General features: G+C 38.7%; 1 long non-coding RNA gene across 2 annotated transcripts in view; it reads right to left on the reverse strand.

Annotated features, from left to right (window-relative positions):
- The window catches only part of LOC117804435, a 31,121-nt gene extending 10,211 nt beyond the window's left edge, over positions 1 to 20,910 (reverse strand). The window contains exons 1-3 of one of the 2 annotated variants that reach the window (XR_004628868.1): positions 20,816 to 20,910; positions 20,093 to 20,184; positions 16,488 to 16,544 (exon numbers count right to left, since the gene is read on the reverse strand). This is a non-coding gene — a long non-coding RNA (uncharacterized LOC117804435). Of the gene's footprint in view, positions 1 to 16,487; positions 16,545 to 20,092; positions 20,185 to 20,815 lie in introns of those variants that run through there. The other variant, XR_004628869.1, reaches the window with a different exon arrangement.

Genomic DNA, 20,910 nt, shown 5'->3' on the forward strand with positions numbered 1-20,910 from the left:
TAGAACAGCTTGCACGACTGGGAGCTAGGGTGGGCAAAAAGGACTCTTTCCTCCAACTACTGGGGATCTGTGCTCTGATTGCTGACTGCTGCTTCTGACCACATAAGTGCAGACAAAGAGGCTGGCAACCGCTTTTGTTGCACCTCCCCCTAGTACTGCAAGCCTCTTCCCTCTGGCTGAAGCGACTTCCAGGAGATTTAAAGGGCCCGTGTCTCTACCCTCCCCCACTTCACTCTTCACTTTTCCCCCTTCTCAAGGAGCTAGACGTTAAAAACCAAGACATTCAAAAACAACCCTGAGCTACTCCACACAATCCCAGGGCAGCAGCTCTTTCTGAATACAGGTCGTGCCCCCATGCTTTAATAAAATCACCATTTTGCACCAAAACAAAACAAAAAAACATATACACAGGAAAAATTAGAAAATGATCACACATGCCCAGGGAAAGGCTCAGAAAAGAACTTCAGGCTAATCCTCTTCACAGACATAGCCTACAACAACCAAAAAAACAGAAACAGTAACAAAAAAGAGCAAACCCTAGGTAAGGGGGATAATCTGATTTCCAGAATTATCACATTATTAGATTAAAATGTCCAGTGTTCAAACAAACAAACAAACAAACAAACATCACACGTCACAAAAAAGGAATAGAAAAGCATATGTTCAAAGGAAAAAACAAATCAACAGGAACTGTCCCTGAAAAAGGACCTAATGGCAGATATACTAGACAAAGACATTAAAGCAGGTGTCTTAAAGATGCTATAAGAACTAAAGGGAGATGTGGAAAGATTTAAGAAAATGATGTATTAACAAAATGGAAATATTAAAGAGAGAGAAAACCTAAAAAGAAGCAAAACAAATTCTAAGCTGAAAAGTACAATTACAGAAATGAAAACTTCACTAAGATGTATTCAAAGGCAGTTGTAAGGAGGCAGAAGAAAGAATCAGTGGACTTGATGATAGGACAATGGAAATTATTGTCGCTGAGAAACAGAGCTCAAAGGAAAGCAAACAGAGCTTAAGTGTGCATGTGTGTAACACCATGGAACAGATCAACATACGCATCATGGGAACCCCAGAAGGAGACAGAAATGAACAGAAAGAATATTGGAATAATGGCTGAAACTTTCCAAATTTGATAAGAGACATGAATATAAACACTCAAGAATTTCAATGAACTCCAAGTACTCTGAACACTGAAAGAGACCCACACCACGACACATTATAATGAAACCTTGAAAAGACAAAGTTAAAGATAGAATCTTGAAAACGGTGAGAGAAGAGAATCACCACATACAAGGGATCCTCAATAAGATAACCAGATATCTCACCAGAAACTTTGGATGTAAGAAGACAGTGGACTAATATATTCAAAGTGTTAAAAGAAAAAAAGTGTCAACTAAGAATCCTATATCTGGCAAATCTGTCCTTCAAAGGTAAGGGAGAAACTAAGACATTTCTGGATTAGAAAAAAGTTGAGGGAATTTGTGACCACTAGACCTGGTCTGCAAGAAATACTCAAGGGAGTCCTACAGGTGAAACTAAAAGACACTACACAGTAACTCAAAGCTGTATGGAAAAATAAAGATCTCAATAAAAATGAATATATGGGCAATTATAAAAGCTAGTATAATTGTAACAACAGTTTGCATCTCTATTGTTTTCCACATGATTTAAGAGACTGATACATTTAAAGAAAAAAGATATTATTAATGTGAGAGCTGCTATTACTGTAACTTTGGTATGCAACTCCCAATTTTTCTACATAGCTTAGGAGACTAATGCATTTAAAAGGATTATTAGTTTATGATTTGGGGCACACAATGTATAAAGATGTAATTTTGTGACAACAACTAAAAGGGTTCATGGAAACAGAGCTATAAAAAAAAGTTTTTGTATGTTATTAAAGTTCTATAAAATCATGTTAGTGCGTTAAACTTTAGGATGTTAAATGTAATCCTCACAGTAATCACAAAGAAAACAGCTATACAGGAAATAAGAAAGGAATTTAAACATTTTACTACCAAAAAAAATCAACTAAACACAAAAGAAGATAGTAATATAGGAAATGAGGAACAAAAAAGCTCTAGGACGTATAGAAAACAAATAGCACAATGACAGAATTAAGTCCCTCCTTATCAGTAATTACTTTAAATATAATTGGATTAAACTCTCCTAATAAAAGACAGAGATTGGCACAGTGGATAAAAACACATGACCCAACTATAAACTATCTACAAGAGAATCACTTGAGATCCAAAGACACAAACAGGTTAAAAGTGAAAGGATGGATGCAATATTTCAGACAAAAATAGCCAAAGAGAGCAATGGTGGCTATACTAGTATTAGACAAAACAGACTTTAAATTTTAAAATATTGGGGCACCTGGGTGGCTCAGATGGTTAAGCGTCTGCCTTCAGCTCTGGTCATGATCCCGGGGTCCTGGGATTGAGCCCCATTTCTGGCTCCTTACTTAGCAGGGAGCCTGCTTCCCCCTCTCCCTCTGCCTCTCCCCTGCTTGTGTTCTCTCTGTCTCTCTCTCTCTCAAATGAATAAATAAAAAATATTTAAAGAAAATAAATAAAAACAAAAATATTACAAAAGACAAAGAAGGATATTAAACATTAATAAAAGGTTCAATACAGCAAGAAGATGTGACAATTATAAACACACAACTAATGACAGACCATCAAAATATATGAAGCAAAAACTTCACATGGGACATTTTCCAGGATAGACCATATGCTGGGCCACTAATTAAGTCTCAAGAGATTAAAAAAGATAGATATCAGGGCATCTGAGTGGCTCAGTCAGTTAAGCATCTGCCTTCGGCTCAGGTCATGATCCCAGGGTCCTGGGATCAAGTCCCACACCGGGCTCCCTGCTCTTCAGGGAGTCTGCTTCTCCCTCTGCCCCTCCTCCCACTCATTCTATCAATCTGTCTCTCTCTCTCTCAAATAAATAAATAAAATATTTTTTTAAAAAAAGATGTCATACAAAGTACCTTCTCTGACCACAATGAGATGAAGTTAGAAATCAATAACAAAAATAAAACTAGAAAATTCCCAAGATTGTGGAAATTAAACACTTCTAAACAACCAATGGACCAAAGAAATCACAATAAAAATTAGAAAATACTTAAGAGATAAATGAAAATAAAACACAAGACACCAAAACTTATGGGGTACAGCAAAAGGTGCTAGAGAAATTAGCTATCAACACTTACATTAAAAAACAAGGAAGAGCTCAAATCAAGAACTTAACTTCACAACTTAAGGGACTAGAAAAAGAACAAACTAAGCCCAAAGTTACCAGAAGGTAGAAAATAAAAATTAAGCAGACATAAATGAAACGGAGAACAGAAAATTTGAAAAAAAAAAAACAATGAAACCAAAACTTGGTTCTTTGAAAAGATGAATAAAATTGACAATCTTCTAGCTAAATAAACTAAGAATAAAAGCAAATGCTCAAAATTACTAAAATCAGAAATGAAAGTGTGGACATTACTACTGATTCCACAGAAACGAAAAGTATTAAGAGAGTACTATGAACTGTATGCCAAAAAATTCAATAACCTACATAAAATGGACAAATTCCTTAAAACACAAAACCTACCAAGATTAAATAATGAAGAAAGAGAAAATCTGAAGAGACCTATAATAAGTAAGGAGATAGAATCAGTAATCAAAAATCTCCCAACAAAGGAGAGTCCTGGACCTGAGAGCTTCATTGGTGAATTCTACCAAACATGTAAAGAACGAATACCAATCCTTCTCAAAATTTTCAAAAGAATTGAAGAGGAGGGAATACTTCCTAACTTGTTCTATAAGGCCAGCATAACCCTGATACCAAAGCCAGACAAAGACATTGAAAGAAAACTACAGACTAATATCCCTTAGAATCACTGATGCAAAAATCTTCACCAAAATACTAGCAAACAGAATTCAGCAGCATATTAAAAGGATTATAAGCCTTGACCAAGTAGGATTTATCCCTGAATTGCAAGGATGGTCCAACATACAAAAATTTATCAATGTAATATGGCCTATCAATAAAATGAAGGAAAAATACCACATGATTATCTCAACTGATACAGAAAAACATCTAACAAAACTCAATATTCTTTCATGATAAAAACACTCAACAAACAGAAGGAGAAGGAAACTACCTCAACTTAATAAAAGTCATATATTAAAATCCCACAGCAGAGTTTTTTGTTTCATAGAGACAAAGACCACCAAGAGCGCTTGACAGCTCCTCAACTGGTTCCCTCCATGAAGGTGAGGGAAAGGAGGGGAGAATTCTTATGTTTTGATTTTAGAATTCCGAATTTAGAGTGATTAGCCTTTACTCAGAAAAATAAAGTGGTGTTTTTACTTCCATAAAAAAAAAAAAAAAAACCTCACAGCAAACATCACACTCAATCACGAAAGACTGAAAGCCTTTCCTCTAAAATCAGGAAGAAGGCAAGATGTTTGCTTTCATTATGTGTATTCAACAAAGTACTGGCAATTCTAGCCAGAGCAATTAGGGAAGAAAAAGAAATAAAAAGTAACGAAATTGGAAAGGAAGAAGTACAATTATCTCTGTTTGCAGATGATATGATCTTATATGTAGAAAACCCCAAAGACTACACACACACACACACACACACACACACACACACACACAAAAGGTGTTAGAGTACATGAATTCTGCAAAGTAGCAGGATACAAAGTCAACACACAAAAATCAGTTCTATTTCTACACACAATTAACCATGTAAAAAGGGAATTACAAAAACAAATCCATTTACAATCACATGAAAAAGAATAAAATACTTAGGGGGCGCCTGGGCCGCTCAGTTGGTTAAGCATCTGCCTTTGGCTCAGGTCGTGATCCGAGGGCCCTGGGATTGAGCCCTGCATCAAGCTTCCTGCTCAGTGGGGAGTCTGCTTCTCCCTTTCCCCCTGTCCCTGCCTGTGCTCTCTCTCTCAAATTAAAAAAAAAAAAAGAATAAAATACTTAGGACTTAACTTAACCAAAGAGGTGAAAGATGTGTACAATTAAAACTACAGAACAGGGGTGCCTGGCTGGCTCAGTCAGTACAGCATGTGACTCTTAATCTCGGGGTCATGAGTTTGAGCCCCACATTGAGCACAGAGATTACTTAAAATAAACAAACAAAAATAAAACTACAAAATATTACTTAAAGAAATTAAAGAAGACATAAATGGAAACACATCACATCATGGCTTGAAAGACTTGATATTGTTAAAATGTCAATACTACCCAAAGTAATTTACAGATTCAATGCACTCCCCATTAATATCCCAATGGCATTTTAGGCAGAAATTGAAAAACTCTTCCTAAAATTCACATGGAATTTCTGGGGGCCAGAATAATCAAAACAATCTCTTGAAAAAGAAGAACAAAACTGGAGGACCCACACTTCCTAAATTTCTAAACTTACTACAAAGCTACAGTAATCAAAACAATAGCATTGGCATAAAGACAGACCTAGAAACTGATACAATAGAACAGAAAGCCCAGAAATAAACCCGTACATATATGGTCAAATGATTTTGGCAAGGATGCTAAGACCATTCTATGGGGGGAAACAGCCTTTTTCAACAAATGGTACTAGGAAAACTTAATATCCACATGCAAAAGAAAGAAACTGGATCCTTACCTAACACCATACACAAAAACTGACTCAAAATGGATTAAGGACCAAATGTTTTAGGATGTAAGACCCCAGACAATAAAATAATAACACTCTTAAAAGAAAACACAGGACAAAAGCTTCACAACATTGAATTTGGCAACAATTTCAACACCAAAGGCACAGGTAACAAAAGAGAAAATAGACAAATTGGACTTCACACTAATTTTCAAATTTTATACATCAAAAGACAGTATTCATAGAATAAAAAAGCAACCACATGGGGTGCCTGGGTAGCGCAGTGGTTAAGCATCTGCCTTCAGGTCAGGGCATGATCCCAGTGTTCTGGGTTCGAGCCCCACATCAGGCTCCTCCACTAGGAGCCTGCTTCTTCCTCTCCCACTCCCCCTGCTTGTGTTCCCTCTCTTGCTGGCTGTCTCTCTCTCTCTCAAATAAATAAATAAATAAATAAATCTTTAAAAAAAAAAAAAAGGCAACCACAGAATGGAAGAAAATATTTGCAAATCATATATTGGATAAGGGATTAATACCTAGAATATATAGAAAACTTCTAAAACTCAACAACAAAAAAGCAAACAATCTAAATAAAAAGCAGACAAAGGACTTGAATAGACATTTCTCCAAAGAAGATATAGGAATGGCCCATGAGTACATGAAAAGATGCTCAACATCACTAATCATTAGAGAAATGCAAGTCAAAACCACAATTAGGTATCACCTCACACCTGTCAGGCTGGCTATTATCAAAAAAACAAATAAACAAAAAACAAACAACACCCCCCCCCAAAAAAAGACAACACGTGTTGGCAAGGATGTGGAGAAACTGGAACCTGTGCACTGTTGGTAGAATGTAAAATGGTATAGCCACTGCAGAACCACCCATGGTGGTTCCTTGAAAAATTAAGAATGGAATCACCATATGATCCAGCAATTCCACTTCTAGGTCTATACCCTAAAAGGACTGAAAACAGGGTCTTGAAGAGATCTTTGTACACCCATGTACATAGCAGCATTATTTACAATAGCTAAAATCTGGAAGCAACTCAAGTGCTGATTGACAACTGAATGGATAAACAAAATGTGGTATATATATTCAATGTAATAGTTATTCCCCTGCTTTTCAAAAGTTTATGATACGCCACTTTGCTTCTACAAAAGACTCACATCAATACCTGTTTTCACTAACTGAAAAAAATCTGAAAAGGATTTTGGATTTTACCAAAAAAAAGGCAAAAAGTAAAAAAAACATTCAGCATTTGTTTTGCAGGGAGCCATTACAGAGGCAGTGCACATCCTGAGCCGAGAAAGTGGCGCTGCCAAGCTCCTTCCCCAAGCACTACACTCAGCATCTCAGCGTCAGGCCTCCATAGCTTTAAACCGTCCCTGTGAGCATCTGCAATTTATCACGATTTATTGTGTATGCCCGTTAACAAGAGATATTGTAGGTATCGGTAAAACCTAAGAGGTTATTTTTGCAGTCTGGGAATGCTCAAAATATTTTCCATGTAAATTAATTGTAATTGCTTCTTCATCTTATGCCATTTCGGCTTACAAAGGGTTTCAAAGGAATGCTCTACTTTTGGACAGCAGGAGAAACCCATATTACCTATGATAACAAGTAATAACGGGTGAGGACATGGAGAAATCGGAACACTTGTGCAACTGCTGGTGGGATTTTAAAATGGTATGGTCATTATGGAAAACAGTATGGCAGGTCCCCGAAAAGTTAAACATAAAATTACCATATGATTCCAGCAATTTTACTCCTAGATATATATTCAAAGCCACAACTCAAAAAGATACATAACACTGTTCACAGCAGTATTATTCATAAGAGCCAAAAGGCAGAAACAACTCAAATGTCCATCAACAGATGAATGAATTTTTTAAGATGTGTTATATACATACAATGTAATTTTATTCAGCCACAAAAAAGAATAAAGGTCTGATATATGCTACAACATGGATAAATCTTTAAATATTACACTACTTGAAGTAAATCATCCACCAAAGGATAAATACTGTGTGATTTCATTTACATGAAGTACCCAGGATGGGCAAATTCACAGAGACAGAAAGTAGAACAAAAGGTTACCAGGGAATGGGGGGAATGAGGAGTTACTGTTTAACAGGCACAGGGTTTCTGTTTGGGATAATGGAAAAGTTCTGGAAATGAAGAGTGGAGATGACTGTATGACATTCTAAGTGTACTTAATACCAATGAACTATATACTTAAACTGGTTAAAATGGTGGGGTGCCTGGTGGCTCAGTCGGTTAAGCAACTGACTCTTAATTTCAGCTCAGGTCATGATCTTGGGTTTGTGAGGTCACCCCCATGTCAGGATCTGCACTGAGCGGGGAGTCTGCTTCTCTCCCTCTGCCTCTGTGCCTCCCCTCGCTCTCTCGTACAGTGTGTGCACTCTTTCTCTCTCTTTCTCATTAAAATGAATAAATAAATCTTCTTTTAAAAAGTTAAAATGGTAAATTTTATGTTATATATACTTGCCATAATAAAAATATTTTTAGGGGCGCCTGGGTGGCACAGCGGTTAAGCTTCTGCCTTCGGCTCAGGGCGTGATCCCGGTGTTACGGGATCGAGCCCCACATCAGGCTCCTCTGCTATGAGCCTGCCTCTTCCTCTCCCACTCCCCCTGCTTGTGTTCCCTCTCTCGCTGGCTGTCTCTATCTCTGTCGAATAAATAAATAAAATCTTTAAAAAAAAAATATTTTTAAACATTTGAGAAAAAACAAAAATTTCAGAAATTCAAATATAATAATCACATACTAACATGACCTTTTAGTACCATGTCCAAACAGAATTCCCCTTTCTCTCTCCCTCCTCCCCTTCCTTCCTTCCTTCTTTCCTTTCTTCCTTAGGTCTTTCCTTTCTTCTCAAGCTCGATACCAAACAGCTAAACATTCTGAGAAAGATAGATGCATGAGGGAATTTTAATGAGAATTTAATTTTAAAAAGATAAATCACATTACAACAGGGACTGGCAGAATGAGGTAATCTAGAGCAGGGATTAGAAACAATCAGCAGGCAGAACCAAAGACCCAGAAGGTACTTCTATCTTCAGTAAAAGGGAAAATGAAGAAAGAACGAAAATACATGTGCAAGCCCCAAATTATAAATCATTCAGTTCTATAACAACTGCTTGTAACTATCTTAAAGGATAAGATGAGTTAAATAATTCAGGCAGGGCCAGTTTCACTGGCTGTGAAGTACTGGGCAAGGAAACAAGGAGCATAGCCTGGATTCTAGGCCAGCAGAGGTCACATCTTACACCATCTCTAAAAGTACAACCCACCACTCTAGCTTCCCAACACTGCAGACATCATTTGTGGGAAATCGATTTAAATCTCTAACGGTCCTCAATAAATAGTAAGTCCAGATTTTCCAACCTAATATCTCATATAAAGAACAAGCCAGTTGTATGCATACTCTTCTGCTGATCATTGCTCAACTATTTCACATCTCCTGGAAAAAGGTTAAGGGCCAAAGAAAAATGTTTGCATTCTTCAGCCTTTCACTTGATTTGACAAGGATCACCTACACGTCAAACTTGGAAGATGTCAGGATAGACCTAACTTATTAACAATTCTTTTAAAAAAAATCGTAATGCCACTGTTATGATTGTAACTGGCAGAAATGGTCTCCTAAGATGCATTCAAGCTCTAATTAAAACAGGGCTGTCCCAGAGCTCCCACTTAATTTTAATTTATATTAAAATAACTCAGAAGAGCTATTCAATATATTGAACACCCACCTCAAATCTAGTTGGTTAAATGTTAACATCTTCCCTTTCCATACACTGCAAGGTTTGAGAGGGATAATGTGCGGAGGGAGAGAGATGGCATCCAAATTACCAACACGAGTGGCATTTTTTCAGCACACCAAAGAAACTGTTTTCTAAAATGAGATTGTGCTGTACTTAGTCAAGCTATCTAAAGATGGAGCGCTAAGAAGATCCTGCCCATCAATAACCATATTGGTGGAACTAATCGAAACTGTAAGAACAACATCTATCTGGAAACTGATTTTAATCGATGTTGAAGAGGCTGAACTCCCACAGCTTTTCACTTAATTATACCTATGATTTGAAAGCTGGAAGAGATTCCAAATATTCCCATGGCTCTCCCCCTTCAAAGTATTCTGGGCTATTCTATCCAGAAACAGTGCCACGTTTCACTCCACTCACTCAGCTTTACTTTGTTTAAAGCACTTAGGACATTATATTATATACTTACGTGTTTTCTATTTACGGTCCCTCTCCCACCAGAATTATCGCCTCCATCGCAAAGGGCCTGTATGTCTGCTCTTGTATCCCAGCACCAACAACGCACTTGGTAACTGGCATGGACCAAGCCCTTGGTAACTACTATATCTGTTTACTGACTGACTGGATAATTCTTGCCCCATACCCTTTGATTTTATACATGAGATTATCTGAAGCCAAGAGAAGTGAAGTGACTTGCGCAAGGTCACTAGGCTAATTAGAGGGAATGCTGGCCTTAGAACCAGGCCTCTTTGATCCTAGTCATCCTTCCAAAGTCAAGGCAATTATGTCACTCGCTGCTTTGGATAGCTCTCCATTGCCTAAAAAAACGTCAGCACTCCTCACCTTTTTCAAATCTCTCCGAATTTTGCCTGACCCACTTTTCTAGCCCTGCCTCTGCCACTCCCTTCCACATCAGATGTTCCTGCCACCTCAATATACCATGGCTTTCATGCTTACCTTTCCACCCCCTCTCCATCTGTCAAAATTCTCCCCATCCTTCAAGACCCAGCTCAAATATCACTTCCTCTGTAAGGACCTCCTTATATTTCTTTATTTGATCCTTCTTCACCAGAATAATCACTCCTTCTTCTAAGTGCCTATAGCATTTTGATCTATCCTAGCACACTTTACAGTCTGCCTTGTGTTTCTTCTTCACTAAACTGTGAGTTCTTCATTTTTATATTCACTACCAACTCCACACTGCCTGATAGAAGCAGCTGGATCAGGGGGAAAGGGAGGGAATACAGGGAAGGTGTACTCAATATGACTCCCAATGCAACAACAGCCTCCCAGCCTCCCACCTGGCTGCCCCAATGACAAAGAAAAAAAAACTTAGTTACTGTTACAAAGGAGAGGTGACAGTAAACATGACAGCACATGAAATCTGCTAGTGAAATGTAGAACATAAATCATAATGCATTCGTTCTGCAACAATGTAAAAATGTTACATTCTTAAGTTAGACTCTAAGACAAAATTATTAGTATTTTTGCATGCAAGTAATTTGCACTCCCCCAGCCTTTGTTCTTCTCATGCTTTACCTATGCTGCCCAGCACATGGTGTGTAGTCAGTACATGTCTGCTGCCATGAGATAAAGTGGGTTTCCTATGACTCAGCCTGGATGGTCTATGGATGGTCATGGTACTTGTGAAAATTAATAAAAGAATACCTCATTTTGGGGCGCCTGCGTGGCACAGCGGTTAGGCGTCTGCTTTCGGCTCAGGGCGTGATCCTGGCGTTATGGGATCGAGCCCCACATCAGGCTCCTCCGCTATGAGCCTGCTTCTTCCCTCTCCCACTCGCCCTGCTTGTGTTCCCTCTCTCGCTGGCTGTCTCTATCTCTATCAAATAAATAAATAAAATCTTAAAAAAAAAAAAAAAAAGAAGACCTCATTTAGAATGAAGTCTTGACACCAGCAGGGGGAGCTCTCACACCCAGCACGGGCCGGCAATTTCAGACCCAAGGGGAAGAGGCACATGGCAGGTGGACACTACTTTTACAATCCCAGCAGCCCAGCCAATGAGAGGCATTCACAGTTCAGCCCATGAGAAGCCCTTCCCAACTCCCCCCTTTCCTCTATGAAAGAGCAGTCCTCTCCTTTGTTCTTCAGTCTTGGCTATGATTCTGCCATAGCTTCCATGTCCCAGATTGCAATTCTCTGCTATTCTCAAATAAGCACATCTTTTGCTGGTAAAATAACCGGCAGTTTTATTTTTAAGGTTGACATACTTTTCATTAAGCTTCATACCACAGGGCACTGTTACTTATTTTGGCCACTCAAAGGTAACCATTCAGAGACTGCTATCTTGTTTTGTTTCTCTGTACCCAGGATCAACCAGGTTTTTGTAACAGACAAAAAGGAGAGAAAAATGGTAATCGGTAAATATTTTTATAAGCCAATCTTCTGGAAGTAATCACATACCACCTTTCAACCTCCACACTACCCCTACTTAAAAAGATAAATTCCTGGGGTTGCCTGGGTGGCTCAGTCAGTTAAGCGTCTGCCTTTCACTCAGGTCATGATCCTGGGGTCCTGGGATGGAGTCCCATGTCAGGCTCCTTGCTCGGTGGGGAATCTGCTTTTCCCTCTCCCTCCGTTTGTGCTCTCTCTCTAATAAATAAATAAAATCTTTTAAAAAAAAGGGGCGCCTGGGTGGCACAGCGGTTAAGCGTCTGCCTTCAGCTCAGGGCGTGATCCCGGTGTTATGGGATCGAGCCCCACATCAGGCTCTTCCGCTATGAGCCTGCTTCTTCCTCTCCCACTCCCCCTGCTTGTGTTCCCTCTCTCGCTGGCTGTCTCTATCTCTGTCGAATAAATAAATAAAATCTTTTTAAAAAAAATCTTAAAAAAAAAAAGATAAATTCCTGCACATTTCTAGCTAGTGTGGATGATGAGATTAATTGAAGTGTCAGAGGCTGCCTGACAAAGTCATTGGTTACTAGTAGTCACTAGGTCACTGATAACAAACTGACAGTGTCTTAGAACTGTGTAGACCAAAAAGAAAAACTAGATCTGAAGGTGCATAAAGTGAACATCTTTAAGATGTTAATTTGAGCTGCCTGTGCTAATTGAGAAAGCAAAAATCTCCACAAGAAATAACAAAGACAACAAATTTGGTCCTAAGGTTTTCTCCCTTTATATTGGTGCCAATTAAAGACCATAATGTTCACAGAACTGACAGAAAACCCACATTCTGGGGCCATGGCTTTGTACCAGCCAACTCTGGAGAGTTCTTCCTCAGCTGGCGCAGCAGGAGCAGTCATGGCTAAGAGAATAAAAGCTCGTTGCTCTTTCTTCAGAACACAGGCTAAGTAAGCAATATCTCTTCACTTTAGCTCTTTTCCTTCCAAAAGGGATACAGCCTGAAAATCTTGCTGCTTTGTCCACCAAAGTTCATTTAAAACTATCTGAGGGGCGCCTGGGTGGCACAGCGGTTAAGCGTCTGCCTTCGGCTCAGGGCGTGATCCCGGCGTTATGGGATCGAGCCCCACATCAGGCTCCTCCGCTATGAGCCTGCTTCTTCCTCTCCCACTTCCTCTGCTTGTGTTCCCTCTCTCGCTGGCTGTCTCTATCTCTGTCAAATAAATAAATAAAATCTTAAAAAAAAAAAAACTATCTGAAATTTTTGTAGTAAGAAATATATATTAAAGTAGCTCTTTAATGAACACCATCTTATTTATCCAAGATACAGCTGTTAATGTCTAATACCTAATGTGTTTTTCTCAGAAGTAAATAAAGCTATAAGACCTCTGACCTACATAGGAAGCTAAACCTGAGTCTAAACATCAACATTACAAATTCTCCCTCTTATATATGTGCGTGTGCACACACACACACACACACACACACACACAAATTGGCATAACACCTAACACACAGTGACTCAAGCACAGATCTTGCAACTTAATGATAATTGCCATGAACTAAATGGTCCTCTAATGGTTCAAAGAGTTCCATCTTCCAGAACACCTAACCTATTAGCAAGAAGAGATTACAGGCAATGGAAAGAACTCAGCTCAGTTACTTAACCTCTGAACCTTAGCTTTCTTGTCTGTAAAATGAGGGGCTGGTTTAGAACACTGCTGCCCAGTAGAACGCAAGCCACAAATGTGAGCTGCATATGCAGTTTTAAATTTTCTAACAGGCACATTCAGAAAAGTAAAAAGAAACAAGTAAAATTAATTTTAATAATGTTTTCTTCAACCTAACATAGCTAAAATACTATTTCAACATAGTCTATTTTGAAATTATTAATAAGGTATTTTACATTCTTTTTTCACACCATATCTCCATTTGGACAAGCCACATTTCAAATACTCAACAGCCACACAGACCATATGAGACAGCACAAATCTAGATGATTTTCAGTATTTCGCTTGTTACTGGAGGTAATTTCAATAAAGGGAAGAAGAGAATCGTACGTCATGGGAGACTCAGAAAAACTGTTAAGTGATCCCCTGCTAAATTCAGTGTAGTTGGATCTGTAAACAACAGAGTAGGTGGTTTGATCTACTACTCGCAGACTTATCCCGTTCCCATTACTATAACCACCATCCTACAAACCTAAAGGGAGATTAAGAACATTCAGATTAAGAACATAATGAATGAGACTTCTAGAAAATCCCAACTAGGAAAAAACAACTGTTAAAAGGAGACTTCAACAGAAATGACAAAGAAAAATAATAGACAACGTGTTTTCCTCCACATATTAAGACAATGCTATAAAACACAATTTGCACATGCTTTTGGGATTGTTTCTCTAATTACTCAACATCCACTGTTCTAGAAAGAGTCATGCTGCTTCTCTCACACTGTCTTGTTTATTAGTCCCTTTGTGATCATTGATCTGCCTTCGCCAGATGGCTTGTCTGGGTTAAGAGTACAATATGAGATCAGAGAACAAAGCAAAGCTAACTGGCCTTCCCAAGAATTGAACCTGTGACCCTGACCTCATTAACTCTAGAAAACAGTTAACCCATCACAAACGTGCCTGGGCAGCTGCATCATAATAGAGCCAAGAAAGTCCACTGCGTCTGTCACAACAATACTCTGGTAGAGAAAAAGTCACTCTAAATTTACTAAGAACTTTTCAAAATGAAGAAAATCCTGCATGCATCATTTAAAGCAGTCAGGAATTCACCAGCAGTGTCTTACTAGCTCTGCTGGATCAGTCACAAGCTTCCCTAAGAACAGCTGTGGCCCCCATCTAAGATCACAAATGGCTTTGTCAAGGGGTTCAGTGTACTGATGTTTCTTTTTCCAAAAACACTGATCATAGGACCATGGCCCTTCCTTTCTATGTCTCCTATGTGAGGAAACCATGGGTTATTATAAACCATGGGTTAACAAGAATTTTCACTGATTATATATTGACTCCAGTTTATCTCAGATTTAAATAATAACCAAAATTCTCTACTGCATCCCCTCCCTGCCTGTTCCCCTTTTTCCCTCTTTGTGCCAGGCAATCCCTCACCAGGGAGGCCAGTGGACGTCTGGGTGGATTGTTCTTACCCTCCCTGGTAAAAGCCCAACACCTTTTAGTAAATCCTTTCTTGTTACTGGGAATAATTCCTCTTAGCAGCTGCTACCTCTTTTACATCCTAACAACCTGTCTCTAATGAGCTGAGTACTTACTTCTGATTTAAATATCTCCCAAGGTGTTTCAGGAAATGCAGTTTCTGTATCTTTTCCTCAAACACTTAATATTTACTATAGTGCAAGTTTTAGAAGCAAGTTTATTTAAAGTTCCCCTTAAGCCTTAAAATACGCTTTTGAAAAATCTACAAACATCTGAAAGAGCTGGTGAAGATTTTAACATCTGATTGAAAATATTCCTGCTTTTCGTTTTCACATTTCAAATGGAATCACCTTTTCACATGCAAACTTATTACAATATAAAAGCTATTACACGTGGTTGGGCTGTTTGGCTTCTTAAATGTTTCTGATAACATGTAACTATAAGACATTCAACATCTTTTAAAGGTTTTTACTCTGTTTTTTTAATTCCACAGAGTTCCTTAAGAATCTTTTTAATTTATGGATTAAGAGTTTATAATCTTGCACTTCTCATATATCTGTGGAAATCACACCTATATGTAAATCTAATATATGCATATGGATCTGCTGCAAGCCACCAGCATAAACATTTAAGTTGATTATGCTCTTATCTCTAAGAATTTTCACATCGAGAGTAACAGTACTATCACTTGGTTGTACACCTAAAACTAGTAACATTGTATGTCAATTATACTTCAATAAAAAAAATAGCACAAAATATAAGGTAACCAAGTATAGTATCAAATTACAACAATTCAATAGCTGGAATGTTTCCTGATGCTCACAGAAACTATACCAGTTTAGTAAAGGTCAAGTGTTAGACAAAAGGAATAAGTTAGTAAATTAAGCATAAGATGTAAGCTTACTAAATTTGTACACATTTCATTAGTGGCAAAACAGTTTTTTGAGGGCTAACCTAAGGATGAAATCTGATATCCAACAATAAATAAAACAATGTATTCACTTCTATCTAATCTTAACAGAAAATGAAGACTGATGAACAGAAACATATGGATTTTCAAACCACATAAACCATGAAACTGATGTTTTTTGTCAAATATATCATCATGATCTACACAGACTCTGATTTTAAAATTATCAAACTTGAAAGGACTCACCTTAATTCAACAAATAAACTGTTTAAACATGGAGTTAAGAGTTTAAAGCTCCACGCACAGAGACACTATAATGCAAAAGCAGGAGCATACTTATGTATCTTTAAGCACCTGGTAATCATCTCATTTTTAAGAGGCACTCCTACATGTCAACGGTAATAGGGCAAACCAGACACTACAAGAGTCTGAATCTATAAGATGTAAGTGTGAAAGAAACAGGGAAATCTGCTTTTCTACTGTCATTTAAAATCACCTACTTGTGGGGCGCCTGGGTGGCACAGCAGTTAAGCGTCTGCCTTCGGCTCAGGGCGTGATCCCGGCGTTGTGGGATAGAGCCCCACATCAGGCTCCTCTGCTATGAGCCTGCTTCTTCCTCTCCCACTCCCCCTGCTTGTGTACCCTCTCTCGCTGGCTGTCTCTATCTCTGTCAAATAAATAAATAAAATCTTTAAAAAAAAAAAAATCACCTACTTGTAAATTCTAAGTACTGTTTATAAAATATATTCCCTTAAAACATTCTTTAATTATTCTGACAACGGTTTTAAAAGAGGAAAGTCCCAAAAATCAAAAAATTAAAATTGAACTACTGTTAAAAATTAAGAAACGCTTGCAAATAACTGAAATTTAAAAAAAAAAATTAATAGGGCAGTTCATTGTGCTTCCTTCAAGTATTTAACAAAATAAATACTTGTACTGCCCGGTGACTTTGAGACAAATCAATATACCATAAAATACTCTTCGCAGCTCTTAAGTCTTCATTTTGTGCCTTAACAAAAGCTGACATTCATTCCTAATGAAGTCTTTTTATAGTTACACAGCTATTTCATGTCTCTTTCGAAGACATATTAAACCTTTGGGTGCTCAATAAAACTGACCAATTAATTGACTCTATCGTAAAAATCTGAGAAGCTATTCCAAAATATTTACATCAAAGAACAGTCAAAGTCAAAGTGAATTACTAGTCTACCCAATATGCTTTCTTACTTTACTAAGCTGAAATTTTTCTTCAAATGGTCCTTTCAAAGGAAACTACAAAAGATGTACCACAAGGGGTAAATTCTTGAGATTGCCATTTGAATTTACATAAAAAGAATGATAAATCTACAGCAATCACTGTGACAGGACATCAGAACAGAGTGGTGGGGGTGAGACAGCAGAGAATTCTGGGGTCAAACAGAGCTCAGTATGAATTCTTGCTTCATCTCTACTAACTTTATGATCCTGGGCAAGTTAATAAAACCTCTCTGAGTCGTAATCTCAATTATCAAATGGAAACACAGGGCCAAATTACAGGTTGTTGTGAGCACTAAATAAGATAACATATATAAGTTGACTGCTTTGCACAGTACCTAGATCATGATAAATACTCAATTACTGAATACTGTAATTACTATGAAATATTTAAGAATCTATTTTCAGTGTAATTTAATATTCATTCCAAATTATGTAAATGATTAAAAGGAAAAATATAAAGATTCAATAAAATATTTTTCTTTCATTTAACCTGATCATCCTTTACATTAGCGCTTTTCAAACTTCAGGTCCTACCCATTAATGGCATCTGAAATCATTCAGTGGTTCTTAACCAGCATTTTTAAATAAGATAGAATAAAAATATAAAAATGCATTGCACATAGGAAGTTTAAGCGTTCATTCATGAATTTCTTTTTAACATATTTGTAACATGTCTGTATACTAGATGGCAATATAAAATTCACCGCTTACTGTGCAAATGTATATATATATTAAAAGCCACTGCTTTAAGGGTGCCTGGGTGGCTCAGTCAGTTGAGCATCAGACTCTTGGTCTCAGCTGGCGTCATGACCTCAGGGTCAGGAGGTCGAGTCCTGCCTTGGGCTCTATGGTTGGCATGGAGTCTGCCTGAGATTCTTGGAGTCTGCTTGGGACTCTTTCCTCCTTCTTCTTCTTCCCCCTCTGCTCCTCCCCCAACCCCTCGTGCTCTCTCCCTCTCTAAAATAAATAAAATCTTTTTAAAAATTAATATATAAAAGGCACTGCTTTACATTATAATAAGAAAAATAATTAGTTGACACTGAATGCTTAGTTTGTGCTAAAATATTGTGCTATGTACATCGTATATACGTGATTTCATCTGATCCTTTTCCAAACCCTTTAAGATAGGTACTATTACCTCCACCATTTTACAGATGAGAAAACTGAGACTTGGAGATATTCAGTCACTTGCCAAAGATACGGTGCTAGTAACTTGTTAATCCAGGGTTCAAATTTAGTCACCTTTAACTTGCACATTTAGCCACTTCGGTAATTACTAGGTTGTAAAATATAAGTTTTCCTTATATAAAAGTTATTTGAAAGTTAGACTTTTTCCATGAATCCTAACTTGAGAGTGATTTTCTGGAGTATAGTATATCTTGAAAAAGGTAGTGTGATTCAGAGGTGAAAACACTAGGCATGAGATCCAGCTTCTGCCCCTGGCACTGCTGCTTCAGTGCCAAGGAGCTGGCAAGTCATTTAATCTCGCCATGTCTGGGTTTCCTCACCTACAAAACAGGAATGATAGCATCTGGTCTGCCTTCCCATAGGCCATTGTGGGAAAGTATATGTACACACAACAAGTGAAATGCTTTAGCGTGCTATGCGGTTATATGAGATGATCATTAATACCACCCAAAGGGCCCCATTCTTCATAGAAACAGACATCAAAAGTGATCAAAAAAGGAAAGTCATCAGGCTCTTATAAACTATATTTGGAAACATTTTACACAATTTTGACACACAGTAGGCCTTCAGTAATTGTTCATTAAAATAGAAGAAAATCAGTTCAATCTGTATGCCTGTTTGGTCCATTTGTATTTTATTTTTCATTAATTCATTCTTTCCATAACTATTTATTGAACACCTACTATAAGCCAAGTTAGAAATGTGGACTACAAAAAAAGACTATAAACTGTCCCTTGCTTTGGAGAATTTCATACTAATTTCAATTAATTTTTAAAAAATACAATTCTTCATCCAGCAATAATAATAGCTTACATTTATTATAGTGCATTATAGTTTAGAAAAAACTACACGGTAGCTTTTGTTTCCTGAACCAAATGCCTAAGTATGTCAAGTCAAGATTACTATTTTCTTGACTCCAAATTTAGTGCTAAGTACTAAATCTTTAGAGTGAAAGTTTCTCGATGTCAGAGGTGACTGTAAAAATAAGGTTTTGAAGAAAATACATCTTAACACTGGAAAGGGGCCATCTAGTAGCATGATTTTTTTTCCCTTCACATTTCTGAGTTGAAGTAATCTATAGTGCAACCATATCACCTACATAAGATGCATTTTTCAAAAGGTTTCTTTAAAAAAACCCGCCTTTGAAATTTCTTTTCTTACAGACAATTTTCTGTTGAATATATTGAACTAAGGTTCAGTTTTCTCATAGAATAAAGGAGGCAGTAGTGAAGGTGTATTTCTTTTGTTGACATTTTAAAATTACTCGAAATTGATTGTTGTATTCAGATTCCTGAGTCACATACAATACCAAATAATTGTTAGCCATTTTATATATAATTCAATAACTAAGATAGGTGATTTTTACAGGTGAACACCGATTTACTGACAACTTATTGAATTGAAATTTGCTACAAGATATTTACTAAGAACGGTTTACTAAAATTGCCTTATCCTTTGTATTCTAACCACTCCCTCTCCATCACCACCACCCCCAACATTCTCACACTCCCTCACCTACACCAGATCAGTTTCCGGGCCATTATTCGTAAAACCATATTAAAATTTCACAACACATGGCCGTAGTTACTAGGTCCCCCCCCGCCCCCCTCCACCTACTGAGTCAATGTCTCTTTATATATACATTCTTTCTTAAAATCCAGAATTCAGAAAATATTACGATGCCTCTTTTCTGAGAACAACAAACATAAAATGTAAACGTCTGCCCTTCTGTTTACTGATAACCATGAATAAAAGCCATACCCCACCTACCGTATCCGTAGGGTTAGGAGGTCCAATCTCACCACTACAGACCTCTGCAAGAAATGACGGTTACAGGACCAGGAAAACCATCGCAAGAATGCCTGGGAGAAGATAAGGAAAACACATTTTACACCACTGGCAGCGTGCAGTCTCCCGGCTCCAGCCCTTAGTAAACAGGGAGAACCTTTGTCTTGCCTCAGCCATCAAACTGGTGGCTCATCAGAATTGGGGCAACAAGAGTTTGCGCGAAATGGCTTGGCAGAGGTTAAACAAAGCAATGCAGCTCCGGCGTGGGGAGAGGGCTGAGCGCGGGCAGCGTCTGAGATCCCAGACGGCGAGGTCTCGCTCTGCCCCCGCCGCAGCAGGGACCCGACCCCGGGACCCCGGGACAGGATGCTGCTGCGCGGGAAGGAAAAAGGGAATTAGAAGGTCCCACGCTCTCAGCAAGTTCCCGGGGCGCAGCCCGCCGGCAGGTTCCCTCGCGTGAGATCCAAAGCGGCGCACACCCAGCGCCGGTTCCTCGGGGAGGATCCGCACGGTACACGCGGGGACACCGCCCCTAAGTCCACGGGCCGGCCACGCCGAGCCCACGCCCCCCGGGCAAGGGCAAGGTCGGGAATCCCGGGGCGTCGCGGGGGAACAGCCCTAGGGAGGGGGGTCGCGAGTGCAGGGGAGAAGCCCGCCCGCTGCCCCCATTGTCTGGCTCCGGCCGCTGGCCGACAGGGCGCTCACCTGAGTCTGGGCCCGGCGCCGTGGCTGGCTGAGCGACTGGACGGCGACCGGAGGTCCCGGGCGGGTGGCGGACGCGAGCAAGCCGGCAGCTGCCC

This window comes from Ailuropoda melanoleuca, chromosome 11 (genome assembly GCF_002007445.2).
Source record: "Ailuropoda melanoleuca isolate Jingjing chromosome 11, ASM200744v2, whole genome shotgun sequence".
Taxonomy (NCBI): domain Eukaryota; kingdom Metazoa; phylum Chordata; class Mammalia; order Carnivora; family Ursidae; genus Ailuropoda; species Ailuropoda melanoleuca.